The sequence below is a fragment of the Bubalus kerabau genome, chromosome 9 (genome assembly GCF_029407905.1).
Source record: "Bubalus kerabau isolate K-KA32 ecotype Philippines breed swamp buffalo chromosome 9, PCC_UOA_SB_1v2, whole genome shotgun sequence".
Classification (NCBI taxonomy): Eukaryota; Metazoa; Chordata; class Mammalia; order Artiodactyla; family Bovidae; genus Bubalus; species Bubalus kerabau.
Genome location: NC_073632.1, coordinates 44,727,045 through 44,743,964, shown reverse-complemented (window position 1 = coordinate 44,743,964; position 16,920 = coordinate 44,727,045). Strand labels below are relative to the sequence as shown.

Below are 16,920 nucleotides of genomic sequence, written 5' to 3'. Positions count from 1 at the left end.
CTTCTTTCTAATCCATTAAGAGGACCTCTCTCATTATTTTCAAGACTCTGGGAATGAAGTTCTTATTTATGGGAAGGCTTGGTTTCATATGTAAAAAATCAGTTTGTGAGTTTCAAATGAAACTAATTTCTAAAGACTGGCTTAGACATTTAGCTCAGACAGTCACACATCATAAATTTCCCTGATCGTCTTAATAACTTTTGGCCAGTCAGACTAAACAAGTCTTTGTCATTCCTGGTTTTGCTGCCACTGTAGGTAAAGCCAATGATTCTATATCATCACTTTTAAGTTGACAGGAAACTGGGAAACCAGACTCTTAATGAGGAAATTTTGTAATCATCCAAAACATATTCTGCCATGTTGACTTCCTTTAAAAGGTCATTAACCAAAGGAAAAAAAAAAAAGCATCTTGGCAATCAAATTATCATTTTTGTCCTTGTCAAAAACATTAAAAAAATTTTTTTTATCATTCATAACCATAACTCTTTTATTCTCTATTCATTATGTAGGAAATTTTATTCCATTCCATCTTCTTTTTCATTTCTTTCCTCTTCTTTTCTAGTACAAACTAGCTTTGTTTTGTTTTGCTTTAATTTTTACAGTTGAACTTTGCACAGTTTGGTTGTGATATTTGGCTTCTTCTATGGGGTCACAAAGAGTCAGACATGACTGAGCTACTAAGCATAGCACATTAGCAATTTACTCTATGATTCCAGTATTTTATTAGGTGTGATTTAGAGAGGGGGAGGCTTACTTTAATTTACACACAGTATAAAGAACATGGACTTTAAAAACAGATAAATGTGAATTCTAATCCTTAGTATGCCACTTACTAGCTATATGACCTTAGGCAAGTCACTTACCTCTTGACACTTCAGATTCTCCCTTTTAAAATAAGCATATTAAAACCTACTCTATATGAGAAAAGTCAATATAGTTACTGAAATTCAGTTCAGATGCACAAATTCTAAAAGGCAAAAGTATAAATATATTATCCAAAAACATTACACTTGAAGAGAAGTTAAAAATACCAGACAAACCTGCATGGTATATGAAACTGACTTGAATTTTTAGAAATCACTTCATCCTACAAATATATATATCATTTGCCTGTCAAGTTTGGGATCTGGCATCTGGATTTAGCCCAGAATTTAGAGCAAGTCACAGGATGAGTCTCTAAGGCAATATAACTGCCAGGCACTCTGCTAGGCCCATTGCACATAGCCACAAAATGTTATTTTGGGACATTGTTACCTTGGCCTCTTTTTCCCTAAGGCCTATGTTCTGTCATTAATACAACATCATGCCATGAAAATAAAGCCCAACCGTTACTCTAGGCTGAGCAGACCTTTATGGTATGTTATCAAACCTATGATGTGATATCTTATAAAACAACTCATGATTTTATATGCCACTAGGCACCCCACTCCAGTACTCTTGCCTGGAAAATCCCATGGACGGAGGAGCCTGGTAGGCTGAAGTCCATGGGGTCGTTGAGAGTCGGACACGACTGAGCGGCTTCACTTTCACTTTCCACTTTCCACTTTCATGCATTGGAGAAGGAAATGGCAACCCACTCCAGTGTTCTTGCCTGGAGAATCCCAGGGATAGGGGAGCCTGGTGGGCTGCCGTCTATGGGGTCACACAGGGTCGGACACGACTGAAGCAATGCAGCAAGAATGATTAAATGGGCCTTCCCAGATGACTTAGCAGTAAAGAATTAAAGAATCTGCCTGCCAATGCAGGAGATGGGATTTCGATCCCTGGGTTGGGAAGATCCCCTGGAGAAGAAAATGGCAACCCATGCCAGTATTCTTGCCTGGGAAATACCATGGACAGAGGAGCCTAGCAGGCTACCGTCCATGAGGTCACAAAAGAATCAGACACAACTTGGTAACTAATACAACAAAGAATGACTAAAAAACTGCAAATTAAATTATTACCCTTACTTCTTTTCTTCTCTTAGAATTTTAATTTTATACATACTAAACAAGCCCATTTAAATTTATTCTGGATCATACATTACTTGTATGCATCTATAAGAAGGAAAACATCAGCGAAATAGATAGGTTAAGGCATTTGAAAAGCTTTTGCATAGTTCAACTCTCTTACCATGTTTTGTATGAGAACTGTTAACACCTCTGTTTTCCCCACAGTGGCATCATCTGTGCAACTGAGAGACATGATGATGCAGAATTTCCTACAAGAAAGCTCTATCATTGTGGTCAGAATTTTCTTTCAAGCCCCTAACACTAATTCTGCTAGTTCTTTTGCAGGTGTGCAAATAATAACATCCACAATAGGAGTGCCACCTAGCCAACAGCAATCGAAAAACATCCAATGTCAGTGATAAAAATATATAAAAATACGAAAAAAGGTACATCTTAGAATCAGTGAGCTACAGTACTTACTGAATGAGCTGTAACTCACTAGGTAGAAATATTTACTACTTCATAAAAATTTATATGAATTTGGAGTATGAGAAAATAGTTTTCTATTGTGTTGTGTTTTGTCCCATTTTTTCTTTTTTTCCCATTTCTTCCTCAAAATTATTGTTTTGTCCCTCTCTTAAATTCCATGAAATGGAAACCTGACCACAGAGACCAAGCCAAATAGGAATTTATTTTTCTCACATAACATGTTAGTCTCAAGGTGGAAGGGCTGGAGTGAGTGGCACCACATTGCCATCAGAGACCCATCCTGCTGTCTTCGTCTCTGCCCTGGTTCAAATGCTGTCACATCCTCGTGGTTGCAAGATGACCAATGCATTATGGCCATATTCCTGGGAGGAAATAGGGGAAAACTAAGGCTAAAAGACATCATAGAAGTTTCAGTCCTTTTCCATCAGATTTATTCTTATGTCTTATTGGTAAACAGTGAGTATATGACCAACTCTATTTTCAAAAGAGTCTAAGGAGAGAAATATTTTTTAACTGGAACATGGATAGAAGAGAAAGATAGCCATTGGTAGGAAACTAGATCTACCTGCAACTTTTCTGACCTGAAAAAGTATGACTTAGTATGATCATCACATGCCCATGGAGGCCTACAATTTTTATTTTATTTAGTCTGAGAAATTGGGTAGAATTTGGGAATTAAACTAATGTTTACCAAACACTCTTGTGTTGTATACCCTTCTCTTCATAAAAAGCACTAGCGATACAGTAACCATACGTGAAAGACATCAAAATGCTTAAGAAGAATTAAAGTAACATAATACTACAGTAGCTTCCTAATCCAGAACAATGTTTTGCCCATAACAAGCCGTTAATGAATGTGTATAGAATGAATTGGAACTCTCATTACTTTTCAATAGATGCATTTTGGGTTTATTTTTTTCTACCTCAGATGGGAAGGGAGGAACCAACGACAGTGGTATAGTAATAACCCCTTACATACATAGTTAGCCCCAAATGCTCTGTCACATTCCAATTTCAACTTTTAAAATATGAAATTATAAAAGGTATTTATTTAAATATTAATCATAAGTTGGTACAATCATTTCTCCAGCAAAGCAAACAGCATGTCCACTGATATTACAGTTCAAACTTGCATAGAAGTTTTACTCTGAAATATTTGTGGTTTGCCCCCCATCAGTCTTACTGTCAGTTTTTCTCAGCATTCTGCTCTGCTTCCCAGTTCTCTTGACTCTCTCACCCACCTATGTACTTGGACTTTACTACAGTTCCAGAAAATCATCACCTCAATATCATGATCTCTTGTTATTCCTTATACCAATAAGGATAAAATACTGTAAGCTTTCCCGCTATAACTATAGGCTGCCTGGCTTTCCTTCTCTCTTCTCTCCAATTATCTCAGTTTTCTTGATCCTGTTTCCACAAAGTACATTCAGAAAATGCTCTTTGCTATGAGCCTTGTACCTTTCTCTGAGAACATACCATTTCTGCAACCATAGAGTTGTACACAGTTTTAATCAGAAAGTATTACATAATCTATTCCACTGATATCTGTTTTGTATCAGTTTTTAGATTTCTTACAAACAGTTGTTAATCATTATAGTATTCTGACCCTCAAGCCTATCAATTTATATTTTACAATTACTGTTCAGATGTGATAGCTCTTAACCATAGCACATTCCCATAGTTTTTGTTTGTTTTTGTTATTTAACCCTTTTGAGGTCCTTTATGTTCACGCTAGTGTACATTGTCTGCATTAGATGCTAGGCTACTGGGAATCGCAGACTATGTCTAAATAGTCCTCATATCCCCAGAACCCCACAGAGTATTTCATGTAGAAATGTACAATAAATGTGTGTTGGGTGAATGAATAATTCTCATCCCCAGATTTTCTATAATTCTCCCTTCCTATTAAAAAAAAAAATGAACAAACAAAACATTATAAGAGATGTGCCCATTTAACTAGCCTCCTGACATGAGGCTATCACTAGCCTCAAGCCAAATCTGAGGAATACTCTTGATTGTTCATGTGCTCAGACTTCTAAAGTAAATATACACATCAAACTTGAAAAACATCCAAGTTGGTATGCCTAGACTCTCTTTCCACCTTGAGAGCTGTTTTCCTATTTGCAGTGTTGTTTCATTAGGTCATGGAGAAGGCAATGGCACCCCACTCCAGTACTCTTGCCTGGAGAATCCCATGGACGGAGGAGCCTGGTGGGCTACAGTCCACGGGGTTGCAAAGAGTCGGACACAACTGAGCGACTTCACTTTCACCTTCATTAGGTCATGAAAAAGTCCCCATCAGAAGGCTGGTACACCCCATTAGTAGAATCACAATAGACTATGGTTTTTAAAAAAGTTGGCAACAAAAAAAATTAATAATAATAATTTGTTCAATATTACTCTCTTTTCTAAAATTTGGTTTGCTTACTTTTCTGCTTCATATGTTTTCATTCCTCAGTTTTCTTTTGCATCTTCTGATCATTGCAGTGTACTCAATACTTTCGACCAATCCTTTAAAATTTGTTTCCTCAACAAACATTTATCAAAACCACCTCTATGGAAAATGCCCCCCACCCTGCCAATCATGCTATTCATGCTCCCTCCAGCCTCTATTCTCCCCAAATTGGTCTATCTCTTGTACTGGGGCTAAACATTTTTGTCGCTATGTGACTGTCGTGTTGGAGCTGGTATTCACTGAAGGGGGAAAGTGGTCCTTTTGTTAATTATATGGAAATTACATAGATCATAAGATGGAAAATTATGACTTCAAAGACAGAATGCAGACCGTGGATAAACTTGATTCCCTTCACTTCTGCAGCCACAATCTCTTGACTCTAGGATCGAGATATCCTTGAACTATTATAGGGTGGTAGGAGAAAGATGGCCATTGCCATATTGAAGTCAGAATGATAATTCGGCAAAGCAGTTAGTATACATTTGAACTGGTGACTGGATAGCAAGAATAACCAGTCACTAACTTACTTCCTGAATAAGCTATATACTCTGTTGCTATCCACTACATTCTGTTAAAGCTACTAGTCACTCTGGGTGGTATTAAGGGACAGGCTCATGCCCACTCACTTCAGAATGAGCTAAGGAGAGCGCATCACTCCCTGATGCCAACAAGGAAACGGCAGTTGTTACTGATGAGATCTCAGAGGAAGGGGCTAGCTCACGGTCCTTCCTCCACCAGGATTTGTCTGCCAAAATTGCAATCTGATAGTCTGCAATTAGAAGGTGAGCCAAGAGAGTTCCTATAGAGCATTCTGTGTGCTGCTCATTTTGCTGTCACACAAGGATAAAAAAATGAACAACTCTGACCAGAAAGAGTTTACATTCTAGGACGGCATGCAGCCCATGAAACAAGCAATTATAATAGTGTCATAGATGACATAATAATACTATGTACAAAGTAAGGGTCTGTCTTTCTTTGATACCTTCAAAAGTATAGCAAGTTTTTGTCTCTCCTTTTTAAGGCTCTCCACTTTACTCTTGTTGTTGTTCTACAACCACCACAGAATTTAAAACTTTAAATATTGCCTCTTTTTATAGGATAGTAAACCTGTGTTTACCATGTGAAATATACTATGGTTTGCTGGGGAGTCCTTAAAGCCATAGAATTAAATGGTTAATTTCCTTAAAACTTAAATTCTACTAATATTTATAGCAATGGCTTAAATTTAATATTAACATAATCACTGGAATATGAAGTAGAATGCAAAATTAATGGTCAATATGTTTTAAGACACTGAATTCAAAGACCCTCTTTGCTTAAAGCAAGGGGCGTTAATTCTATCCTGAAACCCTCAGGAGTAATGGACGTTTAATGAAATATTTTCTGATTAAAAACTCTAAGCAAATACTAGCCAACAAGCCACCATCCTTTTTCTTAAAACCATAAATTGTACACACACACCAAAGAACACACAGTGCAATACCATCCACACTCTCATGCATCCCATCCTGTCCCTACGCCACCATCCTGAAATTTTCTTCATTCTGTTTTTTGTTCAATGTTTTTATGACATATACATGTAACCCTTAGCAATATATTACTTTTGTATTTTTTTTTAATACAAAACCTCTTTTTTTAATACAAGGTATTCACACTGGAGGACTTCCCTGGTGGTACAGAGGACAGGAATTTGCCTGCCAGTGCAGGGGACCAGGTTTGATTCCTGGTTCAGGAAGATTGCACATGCCATGGAGCAACTAAGCCTATGTGCCACAACTACTGAGCCCAAGAGCTGCAACTACTGAAGCCCTGCACCTAGAGCCTGTGCTCTGCAATGAGAGACGCCACCACAATGAGAAGCCCATGCACCGCAACGAAGATCAGACCCAGCTCTTGGCAACCAGAGAAAGCCTGCACTCAGAAACGAAGACCCAATGCAAGCAAAAAATTAAACATAAATTAATTAATTAAAAATATAAAAGAGGCTCACTTTATATTTATCCTGTTGAAATAGGTTTTTTCCACTCACACTGATACTTATTGTTTATTTTGTATATATACATATATATAGTATCTATGATTAACTGACTTTCACAGCTGTATAATTGACATGACATGAAAAAGATAAAAAATATTTATCTAGTCTCATGTCAATGAACATTTAGGTTGTTTCCAAACATTTACTTTCAATGCATTGCTCTGCTGGGAACATTATCGTACACATTTCCTGGTGCACATGGGTAGAAATTACTCTATTTATCTAGGAGTAATTTTCTAGGTCATAGGATATGCATATTTTTAACTCTACAAAATAGTGCCAAGTAATTTTCCAAACTATTTATACTATTTCCTGTCCAAAATACATGAGTGCTTATTGCTTCATATCCTTTACAACATTCATTGTCTGGCTTTTTAATTTTTACCAATCTTAAGAGTTGAAATGGTATTTGATTCAGAGTTCAATGGGCACTTCCTCAGTGTCTTATAAGGTTGAGCCTTTTTCCATTTGTCTATTGGCCTCTGAGTTTTCCTCTTCCCTGAAATGACTCTTTGGATATTTTTTTCCCCATATTTCTATTGAGTTATTTATCTTTTTCTTATTGATTTTCAGGAGTTTGAGGGTATATAATCCATTCTGGCTAAATATGCTGCATAGACAATCAGTCTGTACTTGGCTTTTCCTGTTATTTATGTTTCTAATGAAAGTAGTTCTTAATCACAATGTATTCTAGTTATCAACCTTTTTATTGTGGTTTGCACTTTGGTGTTCTTACCTAAAAAAATCCTTCCCCGTTTCTAAGTAGGAGTAGAGGTGAACAATTGTTTCTCTTTTGAGGAACAAACATCATAATAAATGGACAGAAGCTTTATTGCCTAATTTTCATTTAACAGACTAGCTTGGGTATACAATACTCTCTATTAAAAAAAAAAATTGAACTCTCAAAGTTAACAGATTGCTTCTTTGTTGTGGTAAATTACAAAAATGTTCACAGATTCCTCCCTTTCTTATGTGTACTCTTCTTTGCAATGTGATATTGCTGCCTCTGTCATCATAAAGTGAAAGTGAAGTCGCTCAGTCGTGTCCGACTCTTTGCGACCCCGTGGACTGTAGCCTACCAGGCTTCTCTGTCCATGGGATTCTCCAGGCAAGAATACTGGAGTGGGTTACTATTTCCTTCTCCAGGGGATTTTCCCAACCCAGGATCGAACAGGGGTCTCCTGCATTGGAGGCAGACGCTTTAACCTCTGAGCCACCAGGGAAGCCTCTATTTTTCTACTCTTTGTGTCTTGGAATTGCCATATGACTTGCCTTGGTCAATGGGACTTCAGCAAATATATACAACCAGAAGCTGAAAACTGCTTATTCTGTGAACCTTGCCTCTTCTTGCTTTATACACTTGCTGCTAAGTCACTTCAGTCGTGTTCGACTCTGTGCGACCCCATAGACAGCAGCCCACCAGGCTCCCCCGTCCCTGGGATTCTCCAGGCAAGAACACTGGAGTGGGTTGCCATTTCCTTCTCCAACGCATGAAAGTGAAAAGTGAAAGTGAAGTTGCTCAGTCGTGTCCGACTCTTAGCGACCCCATGGACTGCAGCCTACCAGGCTCCTCCGTCCATGGGAGTTTCCAGGCAAGAGTACTGGAGTGGGGTGCCAGGGCCTTCTCCATTATACACTTGACGTACCTATAAAAAGAATCCTGGGCCAGCTTACCAGGGGATGAGAGACCAAATAAATCAAAAATAAATCATCTTAATGAGACCACCCTAGATCATGCAGCCCCCATTAAGCCAACCAGACCAGAAGTACTAAACAAACCCATAGGATCATGAGGAATAATAAATGTTTGTTGTTACAGCTAAGTTTGGGAAGGTTTGTTGTGCTGCAAAATCTAACTGATACAATAGTACACAAGACTCATTTCCATGTTTATGGGGTCAGAGACTGCTAATGCCAAGATTCATCCTCTCCTTTCAGTAGTAGAAGTTTCCTCTTTATGTTAATACATGGCCAGCTATGGGCTACATTTTCCAGCTATCTTGTAGCTATCCAAGGCTAGGAGACCAGATTTAGGCCAATAGAATGTGGGTAGTAATGAAAAGTACAACCTCACAGGTGTCTGCTTTATAGTATTGTTTGCATTGGACTCTCTCCTCTAATTTTTGGACTGAAGGTAGGTATATCACAGTTTATCTTTAACTAAACAAACAAACAAAAAAAGAATCACATCAAGGGTTATTTTTTACTCTCCCTAAACTACTCACCTGCTTTTGAAACCTTCTGTGAAAACATATCAATGCTTCTATCATAGTAAAGCTATTCTATGTTGGACTTTTTTGTTATAGCAACTTATTCTTACCTGAACTAACATACTTACCAAAAGTCAGTTGTGCTTATCTTCAAACTTACTTATGACAAATGTATTTGTTATTGTAAATTATATGATTTTTCAAAATATTATTTCACCCAACAAAATAGGAATGTAAAATAGAAGTTATTATCTCAGTAAAAACTAACGAGTACTTTGGAACAATTTGATAAGGATGAGTCACTAAAAATCAGATGTGAATGAGATAGCTGGGATGTTGGGGACAAAGTCATCAAAATCTAAAGGATTCTTCCTTTAAGGTGCTTTATAAATGTCTTTAAATGCTCCTTTTATTTTTAAAAAAGTTGAACATTATAGAAGTGATACTGTGAGATTTATAGAAAAAAGATAATTCTGAGTTCCATCAGAAGACATATGTTTAAAGAAAAGACTTTGATGCAAGATTACAATCAAGCAAAAAAAGTAAATTATCATACTTTGGGGTAGTATAGAAAGTCTAAAGAACCTTTTTAAAAATTTCCTGTTTTAGCTGTTGTTTTCATTTGTTTTAATGAACCAAGGACTTCCCCGGTGACTCAGCAGTAAAAGAATCCATCTGCAATGAAAGACTCGCAGGGGACGTGGGTTCCATCCCTGGGTTGGGAAGATCCCGTGGAAGAGGAAATGGCAACCCACTCCAGTATTCTCGCCTGGAGAATCCCATGGACAGAGGAGCCAGGTGGGTTACAGTTCACAAGACCGTCAAGAGTCGGACACGATTGAGTGACTAAGCACTACACTGTAAGAAAGCCTCTAACTGTATAATCCCTTCATGCTTGAGTTGATCATGCTTGGATGAAGTGAGGTAGGACCAGGGTTGGGACAAAAATAGAAGTGGTGAGGATGACAGTAACCTGGAGATAGGATGCTGCTTCCAAAGGGGAGCTACTACTTGGTTCCATCCAATTGTTGTCATGTGGAATCTGATCAGAACTGTCAGGTCTTTCCATTTTAGGGGAAGCTAGAAATTGGAGTGTGTGTGTGTGAGTGTGTGTGTGTAATAAATCTGTGAGTTTTAAATGTCAGCAACTATGATAGAGACTGCTAGCTATCATCAGAGTACGTTCTCCTCTTCAGCTAGACTACATTTCCCAAGACCCTCTGCTTTGTGCTGGGGTCACAAGACTGGGCTCCAGTCAATGGCAAGTATGCAGAAATGATTGCTGCCTTTTCTTTCCAGGCCTGGAGTATAAAACGTCCTGAGAAACTTTCCCCTTCCACTGCACGAGATGCTGATAACCAGAGCATGAGCACACTTCACATATTAAAAATAACAGTCACTGTCATCCAGGTTCCCTGAAGACAACATAGAGTCCTCCCTCCTCCTCCCAACCTGAAAAAAGGAACATCCATTCTGGATGGAGTGAAAAATAAACTTCACTTGTGGTTGAGCCATAGCATTTGACACTAACCAGTATAACTACTAACTCCATTTAAAAATATTATTGAAGTATAAATTTATAACACTGAGTTAGTTTCAGGTGTATAGCAAAGGGAAAAAGAAAATGTATATTATTTTTCAGATTCTTTTCCTTTATAAGTTATTACAAAATATTGAGTATAGTTCCCTGTGCTATACAATAGTTCCTCGTAAGTTATCTATTTTACATATGCTGCTGTTGCTGCTAAGTCACTTCAGTCATGTCCGACTCTGTGCGACCCCATAGACGGCAGCCCACCAGGCTTCCCCATCCCTGGGATTCTCCAGGCAAGAACACTGGAGTGGGTTGCCATTTCCTTCTCCAGTGCATGAAAGTGAAAGTGAAATAGCTCAGTCGTGTCCGACTCTGTGTGACCCCATGGACTGCAGCCCACCAGGCTCTTCCATCCATGGGATTTTCCAGGCAAGAGTACTGGAGTGGGGTGCCATTGCCTTCTCCATTTTACATATAGTAGTGTGTATATGTTAATCCCAAACTCCTAATTTACCTCGTCCCTCCCCTTTTACAACATTGTAAATCAAATACGCTTCAATTTTTTTTAAAAGATATAGAGTTCAATATTCAGTTCTCTGAGCTCCTATCTTGGAAGCTGCCTTTAAGGATCTTACTTTTATCTCTCCTTTCAGAAAATGTAGGGAATTCTTACTGTTTTTCTTCCTTCTTAATCTCTCTCTCCTTGCATATTCCATTTTGAAGAAGATGAAAAACTAATAGTTCTTTCTTTCTTTCTTCTTGGTCATTTTCTCTTCCTCCATTGCATCACTTTCTCTTTTATTCTGCCCTAATCTTCAGCTATTCCTTTCAGCTTTTTTTCATTTCTCTCTTTTGGAAGCTCTCTTGAGTAAGTGTGAATATGTACATGTGTATCCAAACTCATTATTCCAGTATTCCCACAGTTTTGATGTTCTCAACCTCTCCACTTTTTTCCAATTGAGTTTTTTATGACCCATTACCTGGTCTCACAGTCCTCAACTCTAACAAATATTTTAAATTAAATGGACCTGGAAGAGAAAGTGTTCTCATCACGATGGGGTCGGGAGCATAGCAGCACTGGGAGAAAAATGAAGTGGCAATAATCGCACATTGACAGTTACATGAGGCCCCACCTCTCTTCCCATTGGCTAATTCTGAATCCAGAGCCCTCTCTCACAACTATACACCACAGGTGACAATCCTAAGGCACAAGAGAAATATCTTTTCCAAAGTCTCACCACTCATCAGCACAGAATCCCAGGTTTTATATGTCATAGCATAAGACTTGTTCCAATAAACCAAACATTGTCTCTGAATTTCCAACTGCCTTCCTATGTTAGGCATCCACATCTTAAAAAAACTTCACAACATATCTGATTAGAATCTTCCACAGAACCTGCTCTTTTGAAATACCCTCGTTTTGGATAGATGTTCCTTACAAAACAAATACATTGATGTTCTAACATAAGATTTGGGTGCTCTAGCAATAACAGGTCCAAATTCCTGAATATTTTTAAATACCTCATGTTTTTTATTTTGTAGAAACAATATCCAAATATTTGACAGTATTTTTCATTTCCATTCCAAAGTTTTAGTTGTTATGTAGATAATCTTCAATGTTTTCCTTCAGAAAAACTCTATTTCTCTGAGTAATTAATGTATACATTATAGCTGACTTTTTTTTTTTTAAAGAGTACTATGTTGAGATTCATGAAACGGAAATTGAGATCACAAAATCCTCCCATCACTTATTCTTAGCTCCCCAGGAAAATACAAACAGCTTGATCCCCAAGAAGTATTTTCAAAGTACTAGTCATCTTTTTTTTTTGAAACTCAGCATAAAATAGTATATATCGCCTCCTCCAATAGGGTAGGGCCAAAGGTAGAAGAGAATAAGGTAAATAAGATAAATCCATGAAGTTACTAAACCAGTAAAGCAAGGAAGTTCATGAAAGAATAGTTTAAAATTAAAATTTGGCTAAAATACTATCCTTCACATTTCTCCAATTCTAAGGTGATGTACTTGTATCTAAGTAGAACGAAACTGTAGCAGTTCTCTAGATAGGTTAAGGACCACTTTCATGCATAATGATCCACACAATAATAGCCTCTTTTTGGTTTCGCTGAAATTATTCAGGCAGCTGCCTCAATTTTTTCTTTCACTTTCCACACACAGGAACATTTCAAAGTAAAAGGAAAACTCATAGCTGGAATTTTAAATGCACAGTTCCACATTTTATTCAAAACATGAAACTTGTCAGCCTGGAGAAGTCATCTCAAGAGGGAGATCATTCCACAACAACCAAAACCAAATCTATTCATAGGATCCTGCTAAAAGAATGAGATAGTCGAATTTTAGCATTCACAATGCTCTGTTTTTATCCGACTTACCAAGACAGACAAAGAAAAATAACTATTTGACTAGGTCAAGGACTGTGGATGGCAGTATACTATAGTTTATTTCATTTAATTCTTATTTTAGAAAATCCTCTGTATAGCAGATGTATTTCTATTTTGCAGACAGATACAGTCAAGAATTTTTAAAAGATAAGAAATTTGCCCGACAACATAAAGAACCAAACTGTTCTCTTGATATCAAGCCCAAAAATCTATCTACTGCAGACACATAAATGAGAAAATTTACCAGTCAGGGAATTGAAAAGTAGCACTTTTTGGCAGTTTCTTTTTTTCAATGTAAAGCCTCTAAAAACTAGGTAGTGTTCTCTAAATCGTAATAGTAATATCAAAAACATTTGGAAACTTTCTCAAGTTCTGTCCCTCAATAAATATAATAAATTAGAAGTCTTAATTACTTCTGAAAGTCAATTGACTTGACTTAGCGAACCAAAGGGAAATTAAGGGAAAAAATAGGAAAAAATAATAAAATCATTTTTGAGAATCCTTTTACTTCACAAAATCAATTAAATCCAACAAGTTGTTTTTGTTTTTCCCATTTTGTGTTAGGCCTAATCCTTACATTGAAATGTACTATATATAGTTGTCTAAATAGTTAAATGAAGCACATATGCTTGGTTTCTCAGCTGTCTCAGACTCTTTGCAACCCCATGGACTGTAGCTCACCAGGCTCCCTTGTTCATGAGATTCTCCAGGCAAGAATACTGGAATGGATTGCCATTCCCTTCTCCAGGGGAATCTTCCTGACCCAGGGATCAAACCCACATCTCTTGCGTCTCCTTCATTGGCAGATGGGTTCTTTACCACTAGTACCACCTAGGAACCATAGGTACATACAAAGTAAACTCCAACTTAAACGGAGTAAGATCCCAAAGGGGTTCTGACATTTATATCTAGGAATCCGTTTCTCAACAAGGGTTGGTCTTATGATCCTACTAATCAGGAAACAGATCAGGACAACTTGGAAAGCATTACCCAGTTATACCAGTTTGATTTTATCCTAGGCTTACAGAATTCAATTCCTCTAGGATGTGTTTTGGACATAAATGCATGGTGAAATTTTTCAGTATACTGTATGATTTAATGCCCATCTTAGTTAAGAACTACTGAGCATTGTATCAACCTGAATTTGCTAGAGAAGTCAGTATCTTCCATGACGCTGGTCCAGATGCCCCTCTTTTTCATCGTGTGTGTGTGTGTGTGTGTGTGTTTACACTGCTTCTATATCAGCCCCTCCTCTGCCCTAGCCACTTCTGCATGTGACTGTATCAGCATTGCAATGACTCCTGCATGCATAGTAGAAGGGAGGAGTTGGAAGCCTGCTATAGGTTAGGCTTTCAGCTAGGCCTCCACCATCAGGGGCTCAGAGTCTGTGGATTCTCTGCGTTGCCCCTATCTGTCAAGGTTCAGTCAGTGCCACATCCTAAAGCCCTGTAGTTCTGATGAGTTTTTTCTTCCCTTCATCTTCCCAGTCCTCCATTCATACCTCTCCTATACTGATCATTGTGATGATCAAGAGGGTCTCCAATATGCAATGGACATTTCTGTTATTAATAAAACTAAAACCATTGTCGTGGGCAGCTGAACTTTAAAATTCAACTGGTTCTTTCTAACAATGCTGTATCAGGCAAGATGTTCTAAGAGATTATAATGGAAATTTTGTTACGGTCATGGGGAACAATCATGGTCAATCATACTTTAAAATGTTTACATCTCTGTAGCTCTGTTTTATGGAACAGAGCTGTGGGTTTCTGGATTTGCATTTATTTGTGTTTGAGATTTAGAACTGGGAGTGTGTTCTGTTTTGTTAGGCAATTCTGCCTTAGCCCAGGTGATGCTAGTGGTAAAGAAGCTGTCTGCCAATGCAGAAGGAGACAGTAAGAGACACAGGTTTGATCCCTGGGCTGGGAAGACCCCTGAGGAGGGCGTGGCAACCCACTCCAGTGTTCTTGCCTGGAGAATCCCAGGGACCGGGGAGCCTGGTGGGCTGCTGTCTACGGGGTCGCACAGAGTCGGACACGACTGAAGCGACTTAGCAGCAGCAGTAGCAGCATGAAAGCATATCAACATTATGCTCCAGATTTAAATTGACCATGGGGGTTCCTTAGTGGCCCAGAGGGTAAAGAATCTGGGAAGTTTCTTCTGATGAGTTCTTCTTCCCAACTTGATCCCTGAGTTGGGAAGATCCCTTGGAGAAGGGAATGGCTACCCACTTCATCATTCTCACCTGGAGAAGTCTATGGGCAGAGGTGCCTGGTGGGCTACAGTCCATGGGATAGCAAAGAGTTGGACACAACTGAGTGACTAACACACTGTTAATCAAACTAGAGGCAACATCTGCATTCTACATTCTTTTCAGGTGCAACACTAGAAATTCTGCTACTTAATCTTTGTGAAGAATTTATTTACAAATTATAGTAGTAACACTTATGGGAGATTTTCTGAAGGACATGCAATCCCACCATTATACATATGTTTTTTTTTCCTTGGATCAAGACAGACCTTGAGCGCTACATGTTTGCACCACACTGTTCACTCCTTTGTAAGATTTCTAATACTGAGTTGCACTTCAAATTGTGCCATCAGCTACGTACTTGGCTTCCTCTGTCAGTGACAAAAGTCGGCGATTCTCTCGGGATAGCTACATTAATAGCACAAACCCAACCCTTGCAGGAAGAGCAGAACACAGTAGAGTCAGGCTCCAGGGAAACCCGCTGTCATTCAGAAACCGCCACAGTTCCTGGGATAGGCTCTCCAGCCCCAGTTCAGCAGCAGGAGCTTATTGATGACACCATTTCTGTGCACACGAAATCACCACCCCATCCTTCGCTCTGTGTGTCCCTTTCACTTTTTGCCTATTTATTGTCTCAGCTGCCTCTTGGCCTTTGCAACCTAACTTTTCTCTCTGTGCCCTTTGGTTCCTGCTCACACTTCCAAATAATTGCCTCCCTCTGCGTGTCTCTTAACATCAAACGCTCCAAAAGAAAACATCCAATTGCTTCCTCTCAACTTCAATCACCCTTTCTGAGCAAACCTTTTTTGTCAGATGGCCTTGTAAGGCCACTGGCCAGTCCGTAAACATTAGTTCTTCTTGAGTCAAGTGCTCCTCCCTTCCCCAGGCCAATTAGCTGTGGCCATGATGTTTGTAATTGGGAGGTTTGTGAGTGTGTGTGTGTGTGTGTGTGTGTGTGTTAGAAGGGAGGCTACATAGTACAGAGAACAGTTATTTGTGGTCAAGCCAACTATGGCTACTTTCCTTTTTTTAGAGGAGCTCTGTGGTCATTGGAAGCACTCTGAATCTCAGTCTGTCTTGTTTTGAGCTGAGGAATAGTACCCAAAATACTTATAAGAGCCATGATACTGCACTTATTTTAGCATGGTATTGAGAACGCACCACACCATGATACTGTACACACTTTTTCACAGATCCGGTAGGGAAATTTCTCTCATATCTCAATACAAGTAAAAGTTTGTCTTATCATTTGTTATTGCTGGCTCTGCCCTTATGAACACCATGAATTTTGTAAACAATATTCTTTGGACTGGCTGCTAAAAAATTCAAGGTTAAATTTGTGGATCACTTCTGGCAACAATACAGGATTTTCGGGTCTGTTTCTAGAGCACACTCTATTCTTTGATCGCATTTTCTTTTCCTGTCATTTTATTTCACCTATACATCCTCTTTTATCTTTTCTCATATATAACTAAGCCATCTCAAATCTTAATTTCAGAAGAGATGAGATATAAAAATGCTGTGATTATTAACATAATTATCCATTTCGCTAAACTATGAATTTTTCAAGAAAAGCAAAAATATTGTCATCTATGTACAAATAGAATTAAGT

The 16,920-nt window shown here is 38.4% G+C and overlaps 1 long non-coding RNA gene across 9 annotated transcripts in view; it reads right to left on the bottom strand.

The window, feature by feature from the left end:
* Positions 1-16,920, bottom strand: part of LOC129619788 (uncharacterized) — a 287,036-nt gene that overhangs the window by 148,742 nt on the left and 121,374 nt on the right. The window contains exon 6 of one of the 9 annotated variants that reach the window (XR_008698117.1): positions 2,649-2,782. The exons of 6 other annotated variants lie outside the window; for them this stretch is intronic. This is a non-coding gene — a long non-coding RNA (uncharacterized LOC129619788). Of the gene's footprint in view, positions 1-2,648; positions 2,783-12,407; positions 12,992-16,920 lie in introns of those variants that run through there. 2 more of the 9 variants (XR_008698120.1, XR_008698123.1) reach the window with 2 other exon arrangements.